Source organism: Gavialis gangeticus, unplaced genomic scaffold (genome assembly GCF_001723915.1).
Source record: "Gavialis gangeticus isolate Ggan-Ray unplaced genomic scaffold, GavGan_comp1, whole genome shotgun sequence".
In the NCBI taxonomy this organism is placed as follows: domain Eukaryota; kingdom Metazoa; phylum Chordata; order Crocodylia; family Gavialidae; genus Gavialis; species Gavialis gangeticus.
This window is the reverse complement of record NW_017728994.1, coordinates 64,155,196-64,170,687: the sequence shown is the minus strand read 5'-3', so window position 1 is coordinate 64,170,687 and position 15,492 is coordinate 64,155,196. Positions and strand designations below refer to the sequence as shown.

General features: G+C 47.0%; 1 long non-coding RNA gene across 1 annotated transcript in view; it reads right to left on the bottom strand.

Moving 5' to 3' along the window:
- Positions 1-11,175: 11,175 nt before the first annotated feature.
- LOC109287270 overlaps positions 11,176-15,492 on the bottom strand; it is a 5,600-nt gene continuing 1,283 nt past the window's right edge. The window contains exon 2 of the long non-coding RNA XR_002094805.1: positions 11,176-11,520. This is a non-coding gene — a long non-coding RNA (uncharacterized LOC109287270). The remainder of the gene's footprint in view (positions 11,521-15,492) is intronic.

Genomic DNA, 15,492 nt, shown 5'->3' with positions numbered 1-15,492 from the left:
TGACCTGGGAGAACTAGTTTTCCTATATTTGTCTGAAAGTATGGGAAAGAGTGGTGAATACCTCTAGAGCAGTGGTTCCCAACCCTTTTTTTTACCATGGTCCCTGCAGGAGCGGAGCATGTGAAACCAGCTGCCTCCCTTCTGGGGCTCCTCCACCACCTGGCCTTAACTTCTGAAGCTCAGCTGTGACCTCAGAAGCCACTTGTCTGGGTGAACAGATGGGGGTCTGAGTAGGGGGCTTGTGTCATGACCCAGCAACCGACCCACTGCAGCCCAGTACTGTGCCACAGCCCACTGGTTGGGAACCTCTGCTCCAAAACATAGGTAACCAGGATTAATACCATGGAGCCAAGTCATTTAGACCTTAGGTCCAGAAATTTGGCACTGTGGGGGAGGGTAGTGGTAGCACTGTTTACTGCCAAATTTCTGGACTTGTGGTAAGTCCTGTGCACCAGAGGACATGTCTCTGTGCCCTGGATTGGGCCTGAAGACTGACCCTGTGTTACTCATCTGACCCACAGGAGTGAATTAGTTGAGCCCCACTGCTCTAGAGGGATGGAGGGGAAAAAGCAGGGGTTATAAAGGACACACTGGTGTGGGAAACTCACCAAGCTTGGCCATGAGAAAGGCAGATGTGGTGTAAGGACTCTTGTAGATTAAAAACAAAACAAAGCAAACAGGCTAATATGGAGGAGAAAACTTGATGAGAAAAGCTGAAGGCTGAAAAAGGATTCTGAACCCCTCAGCTATCTTGACCTAAGCCTAAAGAGTGGTAAAGAGTATCAGGCAAGGAAACGCAGATAAGGTTTATTACTTATAAACTTAGATCAAGTTGAACAAGTAATTAGATCTGTATCAGAAACCAAAAGTAGTTGGAGGGATAATAAAAGATGAGTCGGGCCTAACAGTGCTTCATAGAAAATATAGGATTTACCACAGCATTGGACTACTATGTTGAGGAAAGCCTAAACAGTATCCTGAAGACAGACATTTGTATAGTGTCTGGTGACTGCAATACAAAGATTAGCAGGGATAGCACTAGATGGGAGGAGACCACAGGCAAATTTGAATATGGTGCCAAAAAATAATGAGGGGAACAACTGCCACAGTTCACAAGATCTTATGGCCTCCCTGTGTACAGTAGGAGGTTCAAGTAGGAAATTGATCTGGAAACATGATCATCTTTGTCCCTTTACTTCAATTATCCATTTTGTATTGATCTCAGTGCCAGTTTTCCCAGATTATCTGGCTTTTTGCATTACAACTACCTCCTCTGCATCAAGCTCTTCTTGAAGTGGCTCTGTGTGGGGTATGAGCTGTTAAGGCCAGTCAGGTACAGGTGCAGTGTTGCAGTGCTGGAGTAGGCTGAGGTAAAAAGAAAATATTAAGAGTGGGTCTGGGAAATATTAAGAGTGACTTGGCTGGGAAATGAGCACTCAGGAATGGGTTCTGAAATTAGCTATCCCAGATATATTAGGGATCAAAGGCAAGTAGCAAGTACTGGATATCACCACTTCTTGGCCAGTGAAAAGCAGGAGGCCAAAAGCAAAACTTGCTTTTGCAAACATATCATGAACTCTTTAGAAAAGGGCGTGGCTCAGATAGACCAGAAGAACTGGCTTAAAGAGCAGTAATGCAACATCAAGAGCTCCAGGAGACCTTAAATCAAGAGTATGACCCAGAAGAAGTACCAGTTTAGAATTTTGGATCATTGAGGACAAGGAGAGCCTACTACTTTCAGAAAAGGATATCCTGAAGAGGAAGGCTGAATTTGCCAAGGCTTTTGATGAGGATCAAAATACAAGGAGCTACTCAAAGATTTGAAACCTTAGGCCTTTATACACTCAGGAGGTGAAAATCTCATCAAGCAGTTGCATGGTCTATACAACAATATCTGAAAAGAAGAAAAGATTCCTAAAGAGTGAGGAAGTAGATGTTAAGCAAAAATAATAAACAAGAGCAACCTTCAAAACTGCACAAAATATAGCAGAAGTATCCACGATCAACCATCTCTGCAAAGTCCCCTTCATTATTCTTGAAAATGTCATTGAAAACATTGAACATTTGGAAAATAGTTTTCTCAAAGACAGGAAGGTAGTATGAGAGATCCTGTGCCTGAGGCTGATCACAGCCAACAGAAATGGTAAACAGAAATGTTTTAAAATACTACCTTGACTTCAAAATGACATTTGACACAGTATGGCACAGTGACCTTCAAGAAACTTGAAGTTCACTACCATTCTTTGAAATTAAAGATGTAACAGATGGTTGCTTGTGGTCAACTTGTGCTTGTGGTGAGACCACACCAGAAATGAGATGATCAGAAAAAAGGATCATTATAAAAGACTTAATAGTTGATGAGGCAATGAGAAAGAAGCATTGACTGTGTGAAAATACATCTGCTGGGTGAAGGACAATTGCCCACTGAAGACCATGCTGTTTGGCCTGCTGGCAGCAGCAGACAATGTAGGATAGATGACTTAATAGAATGGAGCAGCAAGTATCTAAAGACAGTCTGTGCTGAAGAGCAAGACAGAACACAGTGTAGAGTTAGATTACAAGGCATGACTGGCCCCTACAGATGTTATAGGACAGAGGAGGAAAAAGGTTAGACTGTTGACCCATATAGTGACTTGCCAGATAAGTGTCCTTAACTATATATGAGGAAAGACCCTGAGCAACATGTAACATGGGCTTACATTGCCCAGGTGGGCTGCTTCCCCATCCCCCACGCTACATTGCACTGATATGATCTAGCGCAGGGGACCGGGAAGCAGCGCAGCTGGGCTGCCTCCCGACCCTGGCGTGATGTAGTCGAGACGGCAAAACAGTGAAACTCGAAACAGTGTCAAAACAGCCTTTGTGTTTCGACGGAACGGATCAGCTGTTTTGACTCAAAATGAAATTCGATACAAAACACTGTTCCATTGAACCATTGAAACTCAAAGCAAAACAGAACGGTGTCATTTCGCACAGCCCTAATGAATATTACTGTATCAGAGAGACATAACTGGGCAGTTCTGCACCCTGGGCAGTGGCCCATGGAATGGTAGCACATCAGGACCAGAAGTGCAATGGCTGTGATTTTTGCCTCCCAACTCAGTGCCCAGAGCTGGTGTCCCAATCATTCCTTTAGCTATGCTATTGCTGTATCATGATATTAAATGACCTTGTCATTACAAGTCAATTTACCATCAGGCACTTATGCAAAAATAGATTGAAAAGTGTAATGCACTTACGCTGTTTTTTGGACAAATGAAAATAAAGCACAGAAAATCTGATTCAGGAAGGGGTTGAGCATTTTAATTCTAGGCTAGCAAGGCACTTAAGCACACGCTTAACTTTAAACTCAAAAATAGATTAATTAACCAACTTAAGTGCACAGTTCAATACTTTGCTAGACTGGAGCCAAAGTACCAAGTTCCTTGCAGAATTAAGGCCAGAATTCAGGAAATACAAAGTTTAACTTTACAAGTTAGGTTAACAATGGTCAATTGCTTCTGCCTGAATTGAAGTGTCATGTCTGACCCAGTGATTCTTCGGTGTATTTTAGCTCTGTTAATGTATTGCCTAGTTTCTGAGAAAGCTGCCAGAAATGTAAGTTCTGTATTGTTTCAAAAGAACTTGTCATCACGATGAAAATAGCATTTCTTTTGTGCTTTACTGTCAGCTTCAGTTTTGTTCAGCTGTTTTCATTTGTTTGCATTTGAGAAAGGTAACAATCTATGCAAAGTATTAACCCAACCTCTAGATGCATTATTATTTGTTATAACCACACTTCAGCAAAACAGTCAATAGAAAGGTCAAATCCCCAGATCGGTGCTGAGTAATTAAGTTGTTGAGGATTTTGGGTGCTCACTGTCATAAAGCAAGCTTTTACATGATGCATTTTCTAATAAGAATATTAAATGTGCACACTGCAACATGTTGAAATGATCTGGGACTTCAGCGTAAATAAAGTCCCCTCAAGAAGGTACTGTTTTATCATGTGTATGTTTTGGTTGGTTCATCATGTTTAGTATTTTTTTTTAAAGGTTCTCTTTGCATCAATTTTTTCCCGTTGTATTTACCTACCAGGGTTTCACTGAATCAGTTTTGGTAATTGACTCTCAGCAGATTCAATACATTGCAGCCTTCCTAAGTGTCAGATTGTGGGTGGTCCATTTTATTTTGAGTATCTCTAGCCAAATGTGAATAGAAAACAGCTTTTTGTTCTGCAGTTTTGGACTTTAAACTTAAATACCTACCAGAATGTAATCATCCACACACAACCCACTGCCAATAAATAACCTATTATGCTATCCAGTGTTCCAGCTGAATAGAAGCATTTTTCTTCAGCAGTGAGTTCAACTGGAAGCATTAAAGCAAAATAATGGATCATCGTTTTTTTCACGTGAAATGAGTTAGGTATTTTACTAGAAAGGGAAACTGTTTTTGTGAAAATACAGTAGAAGTTATTTCTAACTTATTTCCATGCTTGGTGTGTATGAGTGAAAGCAAAATATGGTCTAGGGTCCTTTTACATGTGCTGGGACAGAATATAGTGGTTTTGAGGTTAAGACAGTGATGTATTTATTATTATTATTATTATTATTATTATTGTTTTCTACTAATTCCTAGGGAAGTCAAGGGACAGGGCTTTAGCATGCTATTCACTGTACAAGCAAGTAATAAAGAAGAGTTCCAGTCCCTCCTTGCTCACAACCTACATGCTAGATAGAGTGAAACAGAGGGGTGCCTATACATGGACATTTAATATTAGCCCAATTTAAGGCTCATTAGGGGCATCTATACACCTTAATTACAAATTTAGGCTGATCCCACCTAAATTTGATACCTGCAGAAAGCAAGTATCAAATTTAGGCACGATTAATTAAGGCGCCTTAACACACATGCAGATATGTTAATGCACATTATTGCACGGAATTTAGTGCTGGGTCTGCCCAGCCACTAGGTGGCCAGCCAGAGCCCAGTCTCAAAGCTCCTGGCTGGCCACCTCTCCCCCTCCAGGGCTGGGCTGCTTTTTGGCAGCCCCCAGCTGCAGGATATAAAAGCCTCCAGCCATTTTCTGCTTTGGGGAACATAATACAGGGAGTGTAGCAGCACACTAAGGTGCCTGCTACTTGTAGAGCAGGGATAACTACCCAGATGCAGGTTGCTAAGCAACCAGAGGGGAGCTAGTGACCCACACCTGCAGTCAGCTGACTGGAGGGGCTTGTGTTTTGTTTGCTGTTACCGCAGGTTTGGGTGAGACTATTAGGGGACAGAGGAGGCCTCATTTTTGGGGACCCACATTGGAGTAGGAACCCCGGTGCCAGTGAGGGTGCAACTTTTTTTAGGGCACAGACCCCAGTGCCAGTGAGGCACCGAGTGAGACAGGGCTGTGAAGAGCCTGAGTGCCAGTAAGGGGGAAGTCTGGAATGATCTTAAAAAGGATACTATACTGTATACAAATATATATATATGCTTCTTTTTTTGTACTTTGGTTTGGCAGGGTCACACCCTGGTTTTGAACTTGCAACCCCCTTGCTGTGGGGCTGGCACCTATGCCTCTGAGCCAGGGAGTGCTGGGCTCCAGGAGGGAACAGAAAAGGGGGCCAGGAGCCTCCAGACACTAGAAAGAGAAGCTAGAGCCTCAGAGTCGAACCCTGTTTGTTGGGTTTGGACGGGGAGGCCTAGCTAGAGAAAAAAGGGGTCAGGCCATCCTAAGAGAGACCCCAACATACCCAATAGAATAGGCAGTCTCCCGATCACATAATAATTTCCATCAAGACGTGGCAGGCGAGATTAGGGTGGGACAGAAGAATTCCGAGGGCTCCGAGGGCACCCCATGTAAGGCATGGATGTCCAGGAAGATGGCATTGGGGAGGGAGACCTGTTACAGGGAGCCTGAAGGAGCCAGTGCTATCTGCAGGAGCCCACCAGGCCCTGTGTGCCCCTCTGGATAGGACCCAGGAAGTCTCTGCCTGTCCTGTCCCCTAGCTGGACCTACTCCTTAGCCACAGGTGAGTGTTGCAAAGGGCTGAAGCCTGCTGAGTCCATTGCCCAGACAGGAAGGCCAGCACCTGCTCCCTGCTGCTCCTCATCCCCAGCTCTGTCTCTTTTCAGGTACTGTGATGAAGCACCTCTGCCATGTGGCTCACAGTCCCTACCCATGCCCCTATTCTCAGCACTACTTGCAGCCTCCAGGGCTGGCATTGCAGGGACAGCTGTGTGGGGTCCCAGAGACCTAGCAGGGGTGGTCTACTATTAGTATTACCCTTACGCTGCCCTGATGCCTCTGATGTGTCACCTGAAGAGGGGACCTCAGGTTTTCAGCACCCTGCCCCACCCACCTCCCTGGCTGCTGCATCCACTGGCAGCTTGAGAAGCTCTTCGGAGTGGTTGCCTCACCCTCAGCCCACTCCCACACTCCACCTAAAAGAGTGGACAGCCACACCACCACTGGCCTTCAGCTGTGAGGCAGGGGGGAAGGGGAGAGGAGCTAGAGGGCCTGGCCAGATGCTGGCTTGCTTCACACCGCAGGTCATGGATACTGGTTGTAGCTGGACACCATTGCTGATGGACAGCCCCATGCCAAGCTGCCAGCCTTGCCAGCCCTGGACACATGGTAAGTCCTGCATTGGGGGAGGACTCTTCTAGTCATCAGCCCTTCACCAGCCCGTGCCCTTGCTCCCTGCCCAGCCCGCTCACACTCCCCTAGCCTCAGGTCCCCACAATAGCATGCAGAGAGGCAGGACACAGTTCAAAACTTTAGTGAGCAGCACATATCCCCGCAGGTGGGTGCGCAGAGGCCTCTTACATGCTAAAGAAGGCATTAATGCTAGCAGCAATATCCTCCTTGGCAGCAGGGACATAGCACTGCCACAGGTAGCTCTCTATGTGGTGGTGGAGCTTTTGGGACAGCCTGGGCTTGCCCCCCCATCATAGCTCAGGATCCTAAGCCAGGAATGCAGGTGTTTCTGGGGCACCAACAAGATCATCATCAGCAGAGCATAGTGGCTCAGGCAGCCCTTTGGCTGCACAAACAACTCATTGTGCACTGTGCATAGGATGCAGTGTCAGCATGGGGAGGAGCCAGCTTTGAGGTACCACCCTGAAGAGGCCCCCAGAGAGGAAGGCAGGGTTATGGCCAGCCCCTTGCCCCAGTTGTCCAGGAGCCCTGTGCACCCCAAACCCAGTTGCCATGGGCTGGGCATCAGCACAGCAGAGTGGTTGGCCTGCAGGTAGCAGGGAGTGGGGTCTGGAGCTTGGCAGCATGTGCTGCCAGCAGCCTGGCCTGACCTGCCCTACAAAGGGGGCAGGGGAGGCAGGCTGCTAGTGGCCACCACCCAGTGGCCTGCTGTCCCTAGGGGAGCAAGTGGGGCTGGGGGGCTCGGCTGGGGGCTGCCTGGGACCAGCTCTGCCTGGATAACTTACCATGCTCCCTGGGCACCCATGCATGGCCAACCTCTGATCTGAGGCTGGGCAGCACAGGGTCCCTGGTGCAGAGCATCTTTTCTCTGAAATATTGTAAACACGCACAAAAGCCACTGTCTCTTGCCTCTGCAGGGCCACCATCCACTGTTGGAGCTGCCCACCTACTGCTGGAGCTGCCCAGATGTGCTGGCTGCACCACTGGTGCATTAGGGACTGGACCCTCCTGCTCCAACGGCTGGTGGAGAACTGGGTAGTACAGGAACAGGTGCAGCAGCAGGTGCAGGAGGCACAGGAGCTAGCCTGGCAGGAGGAAGATATTACCTGGGAGACTGCCTTGGAGGAGGCATGGGATGGGGTGCAGCAGGAGTACTGGGCCCAGCTGGAGTCCCTGGAGCAGCTCCAGAAGTATGGAGCTGCTCCAGTAGCAGCTGGCCAGCCAGGACAGACCAGTGGAGGCCATTTCCAGGCTTCCTCCCAAACTTCCACCTGGCCCCCAGCCCTGGCCATGGTGGGCCCCCTAGATTCCACCCACTACTCTGCAGCAGGTTCCCCACCTGGGCCTTGGAGGAGGGTCTCTACCACCGCACGCCCATAGGAGCCCCTGGCATTTGTCATGGCCCCCAGACCCACCTAGGAAATGTGTATGGCCAGGATGCTGGCTGTCTTCCATTAGGCTTTGCACCCTAGGCATCCTTGCCACACAGCCCCCCACTCTGGGACTCAGAGAAAGATAGAGACTCTTTCACACAGTTTTCAGTTTGGGAGGAGGGTTTTTTTATTGTTGGTGGGTGGGGATGGAGGTGGAGGGGATCTGTGTGTTGGGAAGGCTGGGGAGAGGAGGCTGTATTGGTTGAGAGGGTAGGTGGGGGGTTGTGAAGGGAATAAAGGTTTTCATACCAAACATGTGCATGCCCTGGCGTGATGCTGGAGGGTGGGCTGGGGGTAGGGGGGTGTGGGCGGCGGGGCAGGTGGGTGTTGGCAGGAATGGCTGGGCACATCTCTGTGTCCTGGTGCTCCAGGTGGGGCTGGAGTTGGCACAGCTGGTTTTCAAAGGTGGCCCAGGGTGATCCAGAGTGTGTCAACCCACTGGTTGCCATCCCATTCCTGCAGCATAGCAGGCCCAGAGGTCATGAGAATGGTAGGACAGGAGGGTGATGGCAGCCCTGGCAGGGGTGTCCTGGAGCCCATGGTCACCATGGCTGGTAGCAGTAGCTGTGCAGTGGTGGGGGCCCCAGAAGGCTATGTACCAGCAGGCAGCCAGAGTGGGTGGAGGAGGTGGGTGGCACAGGATGGCCAGAATGGTGGTGGACAAGAAGGACAGCTGCAGCAGCCCTGAGGAGTGGAGGACCCTGTCCCTGGATGCCAGAGGCAGGAGCTGGAACAGCCAGGAATGGGAAGTGCAGCTGCAGCAGGAGCAGAGCAGGCATGTGCTGCTTGTGTTTCAGCCACTCTGCTGCTCTGACACAGGAAGCGTCAACCTAGAGGTTACAGTGAGGTGGGTATGCTTTCAAGATGGCTGCTAAGTGTTGGCCACTGGCTCTGCTTTCAGCATGAATGCCAAATTCTGGCAACCATGTGTCCAGAGGCTGGAGCTCCCCCTGGCGGCCACAGGGCTGGAGTGATTTGGAACTAAAGTTAATCCCAAATCTCACCACGTGTAGACACCTGCCAAAAATACTTAATGCACATTAGCTTAAGGCACATTAAATTTAAGCACACTTAAATTCACATGTAGATATACCCAGGTAGATTCAACAGACAAATGGGAGAGAGAAAACTGGGGTATGAGCTAATAATATATATTCCAAGAAGAAATGTAGCTAAAAGCTGCTTCCTTAGTCACAGACTAACCAAAATATGTGTATCTATGTGTGTGTGTGTGTAGAAAAAGCTTTCATGAGCCCAAGTTCATTTCATCACTATCTGAATTCTGCCCCTCCCCTCACACACAAACACCCACCCATTCAAACATTTAGATGGACAAAATGTTTTTCTTGCTTTCTTCTGAAAATACAATCAAAATAAAGTTAGGCATCAGCTTTGAAAGAATCCTATTTGAGTCCATCAAAAGCCTTCAACCCCATGAGCCTTTTCTGTCTTTTTTATTATACATCAGAGTTATAATGCAGTGCTACCTCCTTTCTTACAAACACACAACTCTAATTTATGGCTCCCTAGGGAGACATAGAAATGTGGATGAAAGTTAAATCTTACTTCACTAACAAACTGTTTTGCATTGTATTTTTCTTATCAAACAAGAATAAAATTTGGCACATTGCACACAAACAAATGCTCTTCTGGGTGGGAGTTTATCTAGAGGTTAAAGCAAAGGATTGTGAGTCAGCAAAGGACCATGAATCAGCAAAGGCCTACAGGTTTCTGTTTTAGTTTCATATGCTGATTCACAGTGTGATCTTGCATAATTAACTTTCTATTTTTGGCACTCACTTTTCCCACTTGTCAAGTGGGAATAATAACACCTCACAGGGGCAAAAGAGAAGTCATAAAAGCTCTCTATCTTGCCTGAGGAGGATTCTCTGGTATAGGCCCTGTGGGAGACAACCATAAAGCTATACTCCAAGGACTTAAGTAAATCTAGTTTAAGGGTTTTCAAGAAAGACCCTACTTGAATTATTAATGACTTTACTTGGTTGAATTATTGTGCTTAGACCACTTATGTTGAAATGGGAGAGGATCTCTCTTGACTTCTTACTCCCTTTAAGGTTGTATCAGGGACCCAGCCTTCACCTGTCAACAGCACCACCCTGGTCCCAGCCAATGTACACAACTTCCTGGTGGGGCTGTTCTCACTGCTGCTGCAGCCACCCAGGTACTGCTTAACTACTCCTGCTTCTGGAAATGTTATCTGTACAGCCCTTGACAGCTCACCAAAACTCATTATGTGGCCCACCAGCCAAAATAATTGTGAGCCTCTAAGGTAAGCACTCATGCTCCCCTATGCTGCCCACGGTGCCAATATTTAAGTTATGCCTCTGTTGTTGACTCTGACCCAAGGAATTGCCCTTGGTCTCCATCCTCCTGGTGGAAGGCTATGACCAACAAGTTATGAGCTCATCTAGGCTTAGTCACTCTCAGTGTATTCTGTTAGACCTGTTCCACTTCGTATAAATTCATTGAAACAAAATTTGGCTTCATCTGAGGTGAGTACCAATTGACTTGTCTGGAGTGGGATGAGTATTTGAATCTCTCTGGCTCTCTGATTATCTCTGCTTTGTCATTTGAAAGCCCTGGTTTCATCCCATCATAGAACGGAAGATTTCTGAAATCTCAAAAACTTTTTCATGATAGAAAAACTGTTTCCCATCTAGCTCTAGTATAAACTAGTATACAAGATAGAGAACCAGGCCCTTAGTATATAATGTATAATTCTTGTTACTATTACATAGACAGCCCACTTAAACTTATTAAAATTTGGTCCTTATGCCCAGTAATAAAATCCAATCTGAGTAGTTTGGGTGAACCATATATTTCTGAAATGTAAAGGTACCTTTTTAAAAAAAGATGTGTCCAAGTGTATGAGAGCTTAGATCAGGTTTACTAGATGGCACATTCGAGTGGCTCTCTCTTAAGAAGTGATTCATTAAGAGACATAGTATACATTTTCAACGGTAGACATAGAAAGTATGTCATGTAAAAATGTGTTTAGCCTATGTGAATTGAACAGGAAGGTTTTAAAATCTGAGGGGTAGAATTCTTTGTCTTTTAGTGATGGATCGTTGACACACTGAACAAAACAGTTTCATACCACTTTAGTACCATTTTTGGCACAGTCCAAAACCACCTTCAGACCCTATATGCATACAGTGCCTGATCCAAACCCATTGAAGTTAATAGTAGGTCACTGACTGATTTCAATGGGCTCTGTTACGTGAAAATATTTTGTAATGTCAGGCTTTAAATTAAATATATACTACTTCTTTCCAGTTTAATTAAAGTGGTTATGGGGCACTACTCACTGACAGCATCCAAACACATGGTGACATGCAGCAAATAATACTACATGTTCAGATTAAGTTTGCATTCTTCAGGAGCCTTCAAGCCCATGAAATATGTTTTCCGTTCATCTCTTGTATTTGAATCCTGTTAAAATGGCAAAAACAAATAACCATCAGTGGAGTGCTGTCTGTAACAAAAAACTGTAACCTTGAGACTAGAATATAATTTCTCAAGAAGGGAGCCTGGAACCATATTTCATATATGCAGCTTTTTGAGCTGTCCCACTGTTTGGGCACAACAGTACTAGAAAGTGTCTTTTACAGCAATATAAATCATCATTAGATATCTGGTCTCTCAGTCTAGCAAAGAAAACTTGGTTTTCTGAGGAATGCTGTAGAACTACTGTAAATAAATCAAAAGAAATTCTCATAATTCAATTCAGGGTTATCATTTAAAAAAGAATCTGGTTAGGATAAAAGCTACAAATTTGTGACTGTGTCAAGAGGTTGGCATTCACACTTGCTGTCCTAGTTAAAATGCTTGAAAAAACAACTTCACAATAACTGAGACAGCTACATCATAGGATTATAGTCAAGCCAAATTTAAGAACTTCTTGGCTTGGGAGTTGTAAGATTTAGGAGTTTTCCACCAAGGTTTTCCATCTTTGCTAAACACAAATGGTTGATACTATGGAGACGTAAACTGCATGCAGTTTTGGTTCCCTGGAAAGCTTTTTTCTTGTTTAAAGATTTGTTGGTAAATAAAATTTAAGGTACATATGAATGATCCTTCTCCCACTGTTAATATCATTAATGGAACTTTGTTACAAAGCACATTAGTATGATTTAAACATATGCTTAAAGTTAAGCATTTGATTTATGGAGCTGAAGACCTAACGGTCACATAATAGATGTCCTATATATCATAGGCCAGGGCTGTCCAACTGGTGGCTCACAGGCTACATGTATTCCACAAAAGGTTGATCTGCAATCCCCTGGTTTCTACCTGGTTGCTGCTCCCTCATCACTGCCTGCAGCAGCAGCTACAGGCTCTGGGCTTTCCCCCCAGCTTCATTTCTTGTGCCTGCCTCTAAGGCTGGTGTTACACACTGGAGTCCATGGCACAGTACAATAGAGAAGTCTGCAGCTGCTGAGTTGAGGGAAGAGGGGGTTTGTTGAAGTGCCTGCCTGCACATGGTGAAGCAATAGGCAGGGGGTCCCTTGCCCATGCACATGATAGAGCAGGGAAAGAGGATGCCCATTAGGGCTGTGAGAAGTTTTGGTATTCAATTTGGAGGAGATTTGGCCTGATTCGGAGACTGAATCTCCAAATCAGAATCAATTTGGGAGACCAATTAAATGCTTCTAATTGGTTTAAAGCATTTGAATAGATTTGGAAGAAGATTCAGAGAAGATTTGGTGATTCCACCATAGATTATACAGGCAGCTGACACAGCTGTCTCCAGCTGGTAAGTCCATTAGGGTTGGGGGAGGGAGGGAGGGAAGGGACATGGGGGAGGGATGGATTGGGGCTGGGACAAGCTGCCCAGGTAGGGCAGGGGGCGTGGGACTCAGGGAGGGGTGGGGCATGGGATGTGGGTGCTGCAACACTCAGAGTGGAGGCTCTGCCCTGCTGCTTGCCCAACTGGGGCAAGGTGGGGGTGGGATGTGGGCGTGGCTTGTTCTGGGCGAAAGGGGACAAGCAGCAACAGGGCATAGGCCCCGGTCCCAGCACTGCTGCACCCACATCCTGTACTCCTTCTGTGCCGGCTGGCAAGTGGTTACAGCACCCACGCCCCTGCACTGCTTACTCCAGCTGGGCAAGCAGTGGCAGGACACAGCCCCCATTCCCAGTGCTGCTGCGCCTACATCCCATGCCCTCCCAAGCTAGTTGGGCAAGTGGCGGCAGCGCCTGCCCTCCTGCTCCAGCTGGCAAGTGGCGACAGCACAGAGTCCCCACTCCCAGTACTGATGCAACCACGATACCCCTGGGAGTGGGGGCTATGCCCTGCTGGTGCTTACCCAGCTGGTGCAGGGGGCAGGGGGGGTGCGATGTAGGCATGGTTCACTCCAGGAGGAAGGAGGCAAGTGGCAACAGGACCTAGCCCCCATTCCCAGTGCTGCCACACCTGCATCAATGCAGGGGGTCTGCCCTGCTGCCACTTGCCAGCCAGTATGGGGTGGCATGGGATGTGGGTGTGGCAGAGCTGGGAGTGGAGGCTATGCCCTGCTGCGACTTGTCCTCTTCCACCTGGAGCGAGCCATGCCCACATCCTGCCTCCTCTGCCCCAGCTGGGCAAGCAGCATCAGCAGGGTAGAGCCCCCACTCCAAGCACTGCCACACCCGCATCCCATGCTCCCCGCACCCCTTCCCAAGTCCTGCACCCCCTGCTCTGGCTGGGCTGCTTGTCCCAGCCCCAACCCCAATCCCTCCCTCCCCCAGCCCCAACAGACTTACCAGCTGAAGGCAGCTGTGTCAGCTGCCTGTTTAGTCTATGGCCAAATCTCCAAAGTGATGCCAAATCTTTTGGATCTGATTCAGTTGAATCAAGTTGGTACAGTGATTTGAATCTCCTTTGAATTGGCCGAATCTGAATCCAAAGCAAATATTTGCTGCTTTGCACAGGCCTACTGCCCATGTGTGCAGTACAGCAGTGGGGTGGGAAAGGGCTGCCTGCTTGTGCCATGCAACCTGGGAGGGTGCGGGGGGGCCCTTGTCTTGCATTATTGTGTGCTCCCCACCCTTCCCCTCCATCAGATGGCCTGCAGCCACTGAGAAGTTGGACAGCTCTGTCTTAGACCATTACAGTTTACCCTGTTCTCCCTATATGAAGCCCAGAAACCCATGTTTGGTTGACATTCCAGAAAAGTATCCTATTTTGATCTGCAGACATCAAAGGCAGAGAATCCATCACTTCCCTTAGTACTTGTCCCAACAGCTAATCATCTACCCTGTTGGGAATTTGTGCCTTCTTGCCTTTTTAAAACTTATCTAGCTTCTACTTCCAGCCATTGTCTCTTGTTATGCCTTTCTCTAGTGCACTGAAGAGCCCTTTACTACCCTGCATTTTATGCTCTCTGTCAGTGTTTGGCCACTTCAGGCAAGTCCACTTTTAGTCATCTTTTTGATAAACTAAACAGATTGAAAGGCTGAAACTCCTATTTCAATTTTATGTACCTAATTAACACTTATGTAGTCACCTAACTACAATTTCTGGCACTTCCACAGGTTTTAGATTTTATTTCCCGCTGGAGCAGAAAGTGACAGTCTGATAACTGACAGGAGAAGGAGACCAGCCATCCTTCAACCCACTTGTCTAGTGGTTAGGACACTTGGCCAATAATCCTCCTCACCTGCAAGCATTTGAACCTGCCTTGCCATGGCACAATAAAGTGCCCTAACCACCCACAGTCTAGGCTTCAGGGCCATAGGGCCCTCCATCTCTCTTCTTGGAGCTCATCTTTTGTTCAGGCAGAGGGAGTGGATCACTGAAGTGGACAGTATTTCAGAAGGAAGGGGATCCTGACTTCTGGTTGTTACTCTGAATGGCTTTTCTGCACTTTGCATTTAATATTGATTAGCTACAAGTAGTGAAGCATCAAGGGATAGTAAAGAACATTCATCTGCTGCTTAACATGGGTCCCCTGAGCTGCAGTCCTAGAAGACAGGGGTAGCCTGGTTTCCCCTTGACTCTTCTCCCCACCCCTGAAGAAAAGGAAGTGAGGGGCTTGGAGGTAAAGGGACTAAGAATTAGCGAATCCCAGATTAGGGAGAGGTTTAAGTCTTGGTATATTGTTCTGGACTCTGGGGTAAGATCTTGACTTTCATTACCATTAGGAAATAGAAGGGGGTGCAGGTGACTAAAGGACTGCTGTGCTTGACTTGGCTCTCAGATGTGCCATAAAAGCTGAAGGAGTTTTCTTTCTGATATGGAATTATGACTCAGCTCTTCTTAGAAGGAACTCCCTGTCGCTATTCATGCACTTATGTCCATAGTTTTCCCACTGATGAGCCTCACCCATAATCTTCCTAGCCCTATTTAAAACCCATTAGTCATAGTTTCATAGTGTCATAGTTTCTAGGGTCGGAAGGGACCTGAGAAGATCATCTAGTCCG